This window comes from Neofelis nebulosa, chromosome 8, assembly GCF_028018385.1.
Source record: "Neofelis nebulosa isolate mNeoNeb1 chromosome 8, mNeoNeb1.pri, whole genome shotgun sequence".
Lineage (NCBI taxonomy): Eukaryota > Metazoa > Chordata > Mammalia > Carnivora > Felidae > Neofelis > Neofelis nebulosa.
The window spans coordinates 79,070,792-79,083,593 of record NC_080789.1 but is presented as its reverse complement, the minus strand read 5'-3'; the positions used below and the strand labels follow the sequence as shown (position 1 = coordinate 79,083,593).

The 12,802-nt window shown below is 36.0% G+C and overlaps 1 protein-coding gene across 2 annotated transcripts in view; it reads right to left on the bottom strand.

The window, feature by feature from the left end:
* Window positions 1-12,802, bottom strand: part of IPO8 (importin 8) — an 87,613-nt gene that overhangs the window by 24,756 nt on the left and 50,055 nt on the right. The gene's annotated exons all lie outside the window — the stretch shown is intronic.

Genomic DNA, 12,802 nt, shown 5'->3' with positions numbered 1-12,802 from the left:
AAGAATACAAAGAAATTCTGAGGTTTTAAAACTAATAATACTAAAATTACCCTTTTACATTAATACACCATCAATTGTGGGGACTGATTATGCAGAATACTTCTATATACTACTATGGAGTGATCTACAGGATGGATATATCATTATGTGAAGAAGGTAAGATGGGAAAAAAAATATGTACAGTATGCGGCTGTTTAAAAAGGTGAGGAAAGAAAAAAGTGAGGAAGGAAGAATGAATACAACTCTTTGCTTACCTTTTATTTTATCTTAAATGTTTAGTTTTGAGAGAGAGAGAGACAGAGCACAAGTGTGGAAGGGGGCAGAGAGAGAGGGAGACCCAGAATGCAAAGTAGGCTTCAGGCTCTAAGCTCCGAGCTGTCAGCACAGAGCCCGACACAGGGCTCCAAACCACAAACCGTGAGATCATGACCTGAGCCAAACAAAGCCAGACACTTAACAGAGTGAGCCACCCAGGCGCCCCTGCTTACTTTTTAAAATGAAAGGATAACTAGACACTGGGGGTGGGCAGACAGGGAGAATAAGGGGAGAGGGGAGAAGGATGGAAGCCAGACTTCTCTGAATACACCTTGTTTCATAAATTAGATTTCAGAATTATGTACATGTTTTATATAGTTAGAAAAAAAATTAAAGCAATTCCTAAAAGTTAAAATAAAATGAAATAAATGAATCAAACAGCGATTATTTTAAATGACTTTAAAATTTATGATCTGACTATATTTGGGCTATATATATTCCTAGCATATGGACATACCCTGGAGATAAAAACAGCCAGTAAAAAATTTTAAACTGTTAATAATCATCATGTGTTAGAGATAATGTTGGTATAATTACTCTGAGACTGTACATCCATATTAGTGGGATAAAGAAAGTGAATAATTATGATGAGAACCAGGATTTCGGGTATGGCAGATACAGATTCAGATCAATTAGGTTAAGTAAAAATAATGAAGTCCTGAATTTGAACTAGAAATGTCTGTGTGTGCTAATGATAAGTAAATCTTAAAATGATACAATATGTATTTCTTGGATCTCTTTGGAAATAACGACCAACTCATTAACAATAAATATCCCTTGTGTTTATAGTCTTGAATACCATTTCCCAAGGTAGGGCAGGACATGTACAAGATGAACCTGGAACATCTAGTCATACCAGACAGCAAGAACACTACTAAACACTACTGGAGTCACTTAAGGCGGGCATGTATGCTCCCAACTGGCCCAAGTTTAAGCAACTTTGTATACCTGAAATACACTGAAATACATCAAACAAATTTGAACCTGTAAGTTCATAATAATATTTAAAAAGCAAAAAAAAAAAAGCAAAACACCTCACTGGTCATCTTTGGAGAATGTTAGGAAACAAACTTATTATCTTGAATCATAGAAAATAAAAGGAAATACTCAAACTGTTCCTCAGAGTAACCCCAATAATTGACGAAAAGACATTTCATAGAAATATTTCAGCTAATAAATGAAAAAGAAATGACAGAATAATCACCACCAACAGCAGTAACATCATAAGATGAGAGACAACCAGACATTCTCTGCCTCCTGGTAGAAATAGAAACCACCATCTATGAAGCATTCTTGCCAAAAGTATCACAAATGCATCTGACCAAATCTCTAGATCTAACTACCAAGTTACAGGAAATAAGAGGAATGTAATTTCAAGGCAATACAGCCGTGCAGCTCTACTTAAGTGCACCAGAACTGTAGCTTCCCTAACATTCAAGATTCCCTAGTGACCCTAACTTTCTGACATAGAAATACCAACTTTCCAATCCCTCTGGAACCCAGTTTTAGGAGCAAAAACCCACTGTATTATACTAGAAATTTTTATTTGCTAACTTCAAATGGATCTATCCAACTAAAAGCATTTTTTTTTTCAGCTTCAGGTATAGAATTTAGTGATTTAACACTTACATACAACATCCAGTGTTCATCACAAGTACCCTCCTTATTCCCCATCATCCATTTAACTCATCTCCCTACCCACCTCCCCTCTGGTAACCATCAGTTTGTTCTCTATATTCAGGAATCTGTTTCTTGGTTTGCTTTTCTTTTTTTCCCATGTTTATTTGTTTTGTTTCTTAAATTCCAAACATGAGTAAAATCATATGCTATTTGTCCTTCTCTTACTGACTTATTTCGCTTAGCATAACACTCTCTAGCCCCATCCATATCATGGCAAATGGCAAGATTTCACTCTTCTTTTTATGGCTAATATTCCATCATATATATATATATATATATATATATATATATATATATATGTACACACACACACACACACACACACACATATATATACATACACACACACACACCACATCTTCTTTATCCATTCATCAGTCGATAGGAATTTGGAGTCGATGGGCATTTGGGCTCTTTCCATTGGGCTATTGTTGATAATGCTACTATAAAAACTGGGGTGCATGTGTCCTTGCTTCCAATTAGTATTTTTGGATCCTTTGTGTATCCTTTGGATCCTTTGTGTAAATACCTAGTAGAGCAATTGCTGGACCGTAGGGTAGTTCTATTTTCAATAAAAGCAATTCTTTAATTCAACTTTTTATTACCTATCAGACTCCTCCAAATGAAATTTCAACTTGTTCCACTTTCCACAACCTCTCCTACTTTACTGAAAAGATAAAGCTGTTGGATTTAAGCTTCCACACCCCTTCTTTCTACCTCAAGACATCTCTCGAGCATTATTCAAACAGCACTTTCACAACATTAGATGTTCCTTGGGTTTGGAAAACAAAAACATTCCAGAGTTAAATTAATTTGGAATACACAGATACTAACACACTCTTAGACACATTTTCAGATAAAGGCACAAGAAGTCAAGCAATAATGAAATCTGTTGAATATTGTTTTATCTAGTATTTCCTAGACTTATCTGACCATTGAATACTTTTTTGTAATGAACACCTACTAATACCATTAAATGGTCACAGTTTGAGTAATATCATCACTCTATTCCCATCTACTGGTATCCATACAATCTGTAACTGTGGGAAAAGTCATCTTTATAACTTTCCAAGGAAAACCTGTGCTCTCAAGCTTTTCCCTGGCCTCCTCATCTAACACCTTGTTTTTTCAGGTGTTTTCTATGCAATGTTTGCAATGGCACCCACTATAAATCTTATTCTAGGTTTCTCTTTCCAATGCTTCTCACCTAGAACAGAAGCAGTACCCTCAGACTGCAACTAGCAATAGCCTCGTTGCTCCTCTTCACAGCCAGTGTATGCAGAAGACCAGTTTAGATTAAGGCTACTGCTAGCAAACTCATTATTCTAAGTCCCTAACTTTGATCATGTCATTTCTCTGCTCAATGGATTGTCTGTTCAATTGCTTACAGCAAGGGTTGGTAAACTTACAGTAGATATTTAATAATACTTTCAACTTTGCAGGCTATATACAGTCTCTGTTGCACACTTTTTTTTTCTTTAAACATCCCTTCAAAAATGTGAAAACCACTCTTCATTCCTAGGCCATACATACAGGTCACAGGCTGGATTTGGTCCACAGGCCATAGCTTGCCTACTTCTGGCTTAGAGGAGAGATTCTGAACTCTTTGGTACGGGTATATTCCACACCTTCCAGGCATGATTAGATTCTACTGCTGAGGACTTTCCAAAAGCCAGTCAACAGAACTGAACCCTTCTCTACTTTCACTCAACTTCCGTTCTTTACTATCTCCTTGTTCTGTTGACATCACAATGTCTTTCTACCTCACCTACATCACCTAAAACAGTACTCGTTGAAGGAGAAAATGAGCCTTCAAAAATACATGTAAAGCTTTATCAACTCGGAAAGGAGGCTGGAGGGTCACTCTTCTCAAAAATAATGGAGAACTTGGTGGTAAGCAGCAAATAAGAGGAGGCTGGTGGTTCCTCCTAATTAAAATAAAAAGATAAACTGTAAGCTAGAAGTTCACTTGAGAAAAACAGGAAAGAGTCAAGAAGGATCCTCCTGGGGTCAGAACTAACTCAAACATGGGCTTTGAAAACCTCAAAACAGCCATTATAAATGTTTAAAAAATAAAACATTTTCTTAATGTTTATTTATTTTTGAGAAAGAGAGCATGAGCAGGGGAAGGGTAGAGGCAATGGGAGACACAGAATCCAAAGCAGGTTTCAGGCTTGAACCCACAGACCACAAGATCATGACCTGAGCTGAAGTCGGATGCTAAACTGAGTCACCCAGACACTCTTAAAAGAAAACATCTTTAAAATATAGGAAGCTATGATGACCATGTCTCATCAAACAGAAAATATCTATTAGGACATGCAAATTACAAAAAAGCATCAAATGGAAATTCTAGAGTTAAAAAATGCTATAGGGGCACTTGACTCAGACAGTAGAGTATGTAGCTCTTGATCATGGGGTTCTAAGTTCAAGCCCCACGTTGAGCATGGAGCTCACTTAAAAAAAAAAAATTAAAAAAAAAAGAAAAATTCATTAGAAGGGCTCAACAATAGATCTGAACTGGCAAAAGAGAGAATAAGCAAACCTGAAGATAGATTGAAAAAGAGTATGTAATCCAAACACCAGAGAAAAGAGAGAATAAAGAAAAATTATCAGAGCCTCAAAGAAATGTGGAACACCATTAAGCACACCAATGTATATGTAGAGGGAGAATCAGAAGGAGAGAAGAGAGAAAAAGAAGAAAAAATACTTGAAGAAATAATGGCTGGAAACATTCCCAGTCTGATAAAAAACAATCTATATATCCAAGAAAGTCAACAAATCCAAGTAAGATAAAAACAAAGACATTTCATAGTAAAAATGGTAAAAGACAGAAAGATAACATTTATAGCAGCATGAGAAAAAACATACATAGCGACCAAGTACAAGGGAATGCTAGTAAGATAAATCAATGTTAATCAATGTTTCTTATCAGAACAATGGAGACCAGAAGGCAGGGTGATGGTATATTCAAATTGCTGAAAGAAAAAACCAAGAATTCAGTAAAACTGTCTATCAAAACTGAAAGTAAAATAAAATACTCTCAGAAAACAATAACAGAAAATTCACTGCTCTCAGACCTTACCCTGAACTTACTAAAGGAAGTTCAAGCTGAAAGCAAGTGACTCAGAAGGTTATTCAAAGACACACACACGCACACACACACACAAGCTCCTGTAAATGTAATTATGTAATTTTCAAAAATAGAAAAACACTATTTCTTTGACTTTCTCCTCTTAAATGTTTTAAAAATGAAATGCAATTAAAAAGAAAAAGAAAAAGAGAAAAGAGAAAGCAATTGCATAAAATAACATTTTAAAATTGTATTGCTGGGACTATAAAATATAGAAATGTAATATATTCAATATTAACAATACAAAGGAAATAGGAGCAACATTTTACTGGAGAAAGCAAATGACACTAGATGGTAACTCCAATCCAAAGGAACAAATGAAAAGAATTGAGAAATGGTAAATAAGAGAGTTAATATGCAAACTCTATAAACATATACTTGGCTTGCCTTTCTTAGCTTCTTTAACACATAAAATTACAAAAAACAACTATTTCTAGGTTTATAACATATATAAATGTAATATATGTAACAGTAATAGTATAAAAAGGAGGAAGAAAAGAGAATAGGAGTAATGCATCTATTTCTCACTAAAATTATGTTAACCTAAATCTGAAGTAGATTCTAATAAGATGTATACAGTAAGCCCTAGAGCAACCACTAAGAAAAAAAATTTTTTTGAGAGAGAGAGCACATGTGCACACAAGCTGTGGAGAGCCAGGGGGAGAGGGAGAGAGAGAATCTTAAGCAAGCTACACGCCCAACAAGAAGCCGGATGCTGGGTCTGATCTCACAACCAGGAGATCATGACCTGAGCTAAAATCAAGAGTTGGATGCTTAACCGACTGAGCTTCCCAAGCACCCGGAAAATTTTTTAAATAGTGAAAAAAAAATTAAAGAAATTAAAATGTGACATTAGAAAATATTTACTTAGGGTACCTAAGTGGCTCAGTCAGTTAAGCATCTGCCTTCAGCTCAGCTCATGATCTCAAGGTTCATGAGTTCAAGCCCCACATCAGGCTCTGTGCTGACAGCTCAGACCCTGGAGCTGGCTTCAGATTCTGTGTCTCCCTCTCTCTGTCCCTCCACTCATGCTCTGTCTCTCAAAAATAAATTTTTTAAAAAAATTTTTTTAAGAAAATATTTAACTATTTCAAAAGAAAGCAGTAAAAAAAGAACAGGGGAAAAAATGAGATATATAAAATAAAAAATGACAGACTAAATCCATGCATAACAATAACATTAAATATTAATATATTAAACAATCAAAAGAGAATGTCAAATTGGATTTAAAAAAACAAGATTCATCTATATGCTATCTACAGGAAACACACTTTAGATTCAAAAATATAAATAGCTTAAAAGTAAAAAGATGAAAAAAGATATGCAAACAGCAACCATAAGAAAGTCGGAGTGGCTATACTACTATTAGACAATATAGACATTAAAACAAAAAAAAATGTGGGGCGCCTGGGTGGCTCAGTCGGTTGAGCGGCCGATTTCGGCTCAGGTCACGATCTCGCGGTCCGTGAGTTCAAGCCCCGTGTTGGGCTCTGTGCTGACAGCTCGGAGCCTGGAGCCTGTTTCGGATTCTGTGTCTCCCTCTCTCTGACCCTCCCCCGTTCATGCTCTGTCTCTCTCTGTCTCAAAAATAAATAAACGTTAAAAATTAAAAAAAAAAAAATGTTACTAGAGACAAAGAGAAACATTTTTATTGAAAAAGAGGTGAACTCAGGAAGATATAGCATTTATAAACATACATGTACCTAAAAACAGAGCTCTAAAATATCTGAAGCAAAAACTGACAGAAAAAAAGGGAGAAATAGACAAATTCAACAACAGTTGGAGACTTCACTTTCAATGATGGATAGAACAATAATGGATGAGGGACGCCTGGGTGGCTCAGTCCATTAGGCATCTGACTTGGTTTCAGCTCAGGTCATGATCTCACAGTTCATGAATTCAAGCCCTCATTTAGGCTCTACCAACAGCACAGAGTCTGCTTGGGATTCTCTCTCTCTCTGCCCCTCCCCCACTTGTGCTCTCACTCGCTCTCTCTCTCTCTCTCTCTCTCTCTCAAAATAAACATAAAAAAAATTTTTTTTAAATAAAGAACAATGATGGATGAGTAGGCATGCCCAAGTGGCACAGTCGATTGAGAAACCAACTCTTGATTTCGGCTCAGGTATGATCTCAGGGTTGTGGAACTGAGAACCACATCAGGCTCCACACTTAGCATGGAGCCTACTTAAGATTCATTCATTCATTCATTCATTCTCTCTCTCTCTCTCTCTCTCTCTCTCTCTCTCCCCCCCTCTCCCTCACCCTCTCTAAAATAAAATAAAAATATTTTTAAAAATAATGGATAAGTAGAAGATCAGCAAGTAGATAAGAAACTTAAGCAACATTATAAATCAACTAGATCTAACAAAAATCTATACAACATTCCACCCAACAAAAGCAGAATACATATTATTCTTAAATGCAATGGAACAGTATCAGGACAAACTATATTTGGGGCCATAAAACAAGTCCCAATACATTTAAAAAGAATGAAATTATAGAAAGTATGTTCTCTAATCACAATGGAGTAAAATTAGAAATAATAATAGAGGGGTACTTGGGTGGCTCAGTTGACTGGTCAAACATCCAACTTTAGCTCAGGTTGTGATCTCACAGTTCATGAGTTCAAATCCCACACTGGACTCTCTGCTGTCAGCACAGAGCCCCCTTCAGATCCCCTGTCCCCCTCTCTCTCTGCTCCCCACCAGCTTGTGAGCGTGCACACATGTGCTCTCTCTCTCAAAAATAAACATTAAAAAAAAAAAATCAATAACAGAATTTGGGAAATTCACAAATACTTGCAAATTAACACACTCCTAAATAACCAATGCGTCCAGAATAAACCACCAAAAAAATGAGAACATATTTTGAGTTAAATTAATATAGCTAAAACAGCACTTAGAGGAAAATTTATAGTTGCAGATGTATTTAAAAAATAATTCAAATCATAACATAACCTTCCACCTTAAGATACTGGAAATAGGGATACCTGACCGGCTCAGTTGGTTAAGGGTCCAACTCTTGATCTTGGCTCAGGTCATGATCTCACAGTTTGTGAGTTTGAGCCCCAAGTGCAGAACCTGCTTAGGATTCTGTCTCTCCCTCTCTCTGTCCCTCCCCCACTTGTGCACACACATGTGTTCTCTCTCTAAATAAATAAATAAATAAACTTAAAAAAATAAGATACTGGAAATAAAAGAGCAAACTAAACTCAAAGCAAATGGAAGAGAATAAATGGTAAAGATTAGACCAGAAACTAATGAAATAGAAAACAGAAAAACAATAGTGAACAAAACCATAAATTGGTTCTTTGAAAAGATCGACAAAATTGGAAAACCTTTATTTAGCTCAACTGACCAAAAGATAAAAAAGAGAGAGAGAAGACACTAATTACCAAAACTGGGAACATACTACCAACCTACAGAAATAAAAAAAATATGAACTTCATGCCAACAAATTAGTTAACATAAATTACACCAACAAATTCCTAGAAAGGTGCAAAGTACTGAAATTAACTCAAAAATAAATAGAAATATGAATACACCTATAATAAAGGTGTAGAAAAAGCCATTTGACAAAATTCAACATGCTTCATGATAAAAATAGTCAACAAAGTACAAACAAACAGGAACTCCCTCAACCTGATACAAAGCGTCTATGAAAAACCCACAGCTAACATCAGACTTAATGGTAAAAGGAATGTTTCCCCCTAAGATTAGGAACAACACCTCTCCTTTCACCACATCTCTTCAACATTGCACTAGAGGTTCTAGCCAAGGCAATTAGGCGAGAAAAATAAAAAGCACCCAGACTGGTAATCCTAAAAAGTTTACTGAAACATTAATCTAATAAACAAGCTTGGCAAGGTTGCAGGATACACAATAAATACATATTTTTAAAATGTATTTCTAAACATGGGCAATAAACTTGAAAATGAAATTAAGAAAATAATTCCATTTACAATAGCATTAAAAAGACTAAACTATGAATATTTTAACAAAAGAACTGCGAAACTTTTACTGTGAAAACTAAACATTTTTAAAAGAAATTTGACCTAAACATAAGGAAAGAGATCCCATGTTCAGGGGATAAAAGACTAAGTATTCTTAAAATGGCAATATTTCCCAGATCTACAATGATTCTACAGATGCAGCACAATGCCTCTCACAATACCAGCTGACTTCTTTGCTGAAATTGACAAGCTGCCCTAAATTTCACATGGAAACTCAAGGAACCCAGAATAGTCCAAACAGTCTTGCAAAAGAACAAAACTGGAAGACTAGAACTTCCTAATTTCAAAATTTAATAAAGATAGTGTAGTCCTGGCTTAAAGATAAAAAAAAAAAAATCAATCAAATAGAATGAGAATACAGAAATGAACCTCACCTTTATAGTCAATTCATTTGACAAGGTGCTAAGACAATTCAATAGGGAAAGAATAGTTTTTTCAATAAATAGTACTGAGACAACTTGCTATCCACATGCAGAATAATGAATTAACTCCTTTCTCATACCACACAGAAAATTTAACTCAAAACGAATTAAAGAGCTAAATGTTGCAGCTAAAACCATAAAACTTTTCGAAGAGAACACAAGGAAATCTCTGTGAACTTGTATTTAGCAACAGGTTCTTAAATATACCAGCAGCCACAAGCAACAAAAGAAAAATTAGATAAACTGGGCATCATCAAAATTAAAAACTGCTTCAAAGGACACCATCAAGAAAGTGGTAACACAACTGCGGCGCCTGGGGGGCTCAGTTGGTTGAGCTTCCAACTTCAGCTCAGGTCAGGATCTCACAGTTCGTGAGTTCAAGCCCCTCTGCGCTGACAGTGTGGAGCCAGTGTGGGATTCTCTCTTTCTCCCTCTCTCTTTGACCCTCCCCCACTTGCATGCTATCTCAAAATAAATCAAACTTAAAAAAAAAAAAAAAAGATTTAAGACAGTGATAACACAATCCACAAATTGGGAGAAAATTTTTGCAAACTGTACATCTGACAATGGACTTGAATTTAGAATATTTAAATAACCCCCATAACTCAATAATAAACAAATAACCTAATTAAAATGGGCCAAGAATCTGAATAGACATTTCTCAAAAAAAAAAAAAAAAAAAAAAAAGATATACAAATGGCCATAGGAAAAGATACTCAACATCATTAGCCATCAAGCAAATGCAAATCAAAACTGTGATATACTACTTCACACCTACAAGGATGGCTATAAGAAAAAAAAAAAACTGATCAAGAAAACAAGAGCAACAAAGCAAGAATTGATGAGGATACAAATTGGAATCCTCCTCATTCACTGCTGGTAGGAATGGGAAATGGTGCAGCTGCTTTGGAAAAAGTTTGGCAGTTCTTCAAACAATTAAACAAAGAACCGCCACTCCTATATATATTCCAAGAGAAATGAAAGCACGTCCACACAAAAATCTGCATAGAAATGTGCATACCATTATTCACAGTAGACAAAAAGTGGGAATAATCAGGGGCGCCTGGCTGGCTCAGTCAGTAGGGCATGTGACTTCTGATCTCAGAGTCATGACTTCAAGCCCCTCATTGGGAATGGAGCTGACTTAAAAAAAAAAAAAAAAAAAAAAGTGGATATAATCCAAGAATCCACCAACTAACGAATGGCTAAAATAAATGTGATATATCCACACAATGGAATATTTGGCAATAAAAAGAAATGAACTACTAGTACGCATGCTACCACATGGATGAACCTTTAAACCATTATGCTAAGTGAGAAAAGTCATTCACAAAGGACCACATGATTCCGTTTATATGAAATGTCTAGAATAGACAAATCTCTAAAATAAGAAAGCAGAATAATGGTTGCCTAGGCTGGGGGTGGGGGGGGGAGGTGTTAAGGGGAAATGAGGAGTTCTTTGGGAGATAGTGATGGAATGCTCTAAAACTGACCAAAGTAACCATAAAATACCTAGGAATAAACCTAACCAAAGAGTGAAAAATCTATACACTGAAAACTATAGAAAGCTTATGAAAGAAATTGAAGAAGACACAAAAAAATGGAAAAACATTCCATGCTCCTGGATAGGAAAAGCAAATATTGTTAAAATGTCAATACTACCCAAAGCAATCTACATATTCAATGCAATACGTATCAAAACAACACCAGCACTCTTCAAAGAGCTAGAATAAACAATTCTTAAATTTGTATGGAACCAGAAAAGACCCCAAATAGCCAAAGCAATCCTGAAAAAGAAAACCAAAGCTGGAGGCATCACAATTCCAGACTTCAAGCTGTATTGCAAAGCTGTAATCATCAAGACAGTATGGCACTTGCACAAGAACAGACACTCAGATCAATGGAACAGAATAGAGAACCCAGAAATGGAACCACAAACGTATGGTCAACTAATCTTTGACGAAGCAGGAAAGAATATCCAATGGAATAAAGACAGTCTCTTCAGTAAGTGGTGCTGGGAAAACTGGACAGTGACACGCAGAAAAATTAACCTGGACCACTTTCTTACACCATACACAAAAATAAACTCAAAATGGATGAAAGACCTAAATGTAAGACAGGAAAATCCTAGAGGAGAAATCAGGCAACAACCTCTTTGGCCTTGGCCACAGCAATTTTTACTTGACATGTCTCTGGAGGCAAGGGAAAGAAAAGCAAAAATAAACTATTGGGACCTCATCAAGATAAAAAGCTTCTGCACGGCAAAGGAAATAATCAGCAAAACTAAAAGGCAACCAATGGAACAAGAGAAGATATTTGCAAATGACATATCAGATAAAAGGTTAGATCCAAAACCTATAAAGAACTTATCAAACTCAACACCCCAAAAACAAATAATCCAGTGAAAAAATGGGCAAAAGACATGAATAGACACCTTTCCAAAAAAGACATCCAGATGGCTGACACACACATGAAAAAATGCTCAACATCACTTATCATCAGGGAAATACAAATCAAAACCACAATGAGATACCACCTCACACCTGTCAGAATAGCTAACATTAACAGCTCAGGCAACAACAGATATTGGCAAGAATGCAGACAAAGAGGAACCCTTTTGCACCGCTGGTGGGAATGCAAACTGGTGCAGCCACTCTAGAAAACATTATAGAGGTTCCTCAAAATATTAAAAATAGAACTACCCTACAATCAATCCAGCAATTACATTACTAGGTATTTATCCAAGGGATACAGGTATGCTGTTTCAAAGGGGCACATACACCAACGTTTATAGCAGCACTACTGACAACAGCCAAAGTATGGAAAGAGCTCAAATGTCCATAAACAGATGAAAAGATAAAGAAGATGTGGTATGTATATACACAGTGTAATATTACTCGGCAGTCAAAAAAAGAATGAAATCTTGCCATTTGCAACAGTGTGGATGGAACTACAGTGTATTATGTTAAAATAAGTCAGAGAAAGACATAGCATATGATTTCACTCATATGTGGAACTTAAGATACAAAACAGATGAACATAAGGGAAGGGATGTAAAATAATATAAAAACAGAGAGGGGGACAAACCATAAGAGAACAAACTGAGGGTTGCTAGAGGGGTATTGGGTGTGGGGATGGGCTAAATGGGCAAGGGGCATTAAGGAGGACAGTTGCTGGGATGAGCACTGGGTGTTATAAGTGATGAATCACTAAATTCTATTCTTGAAATCATTATTACAC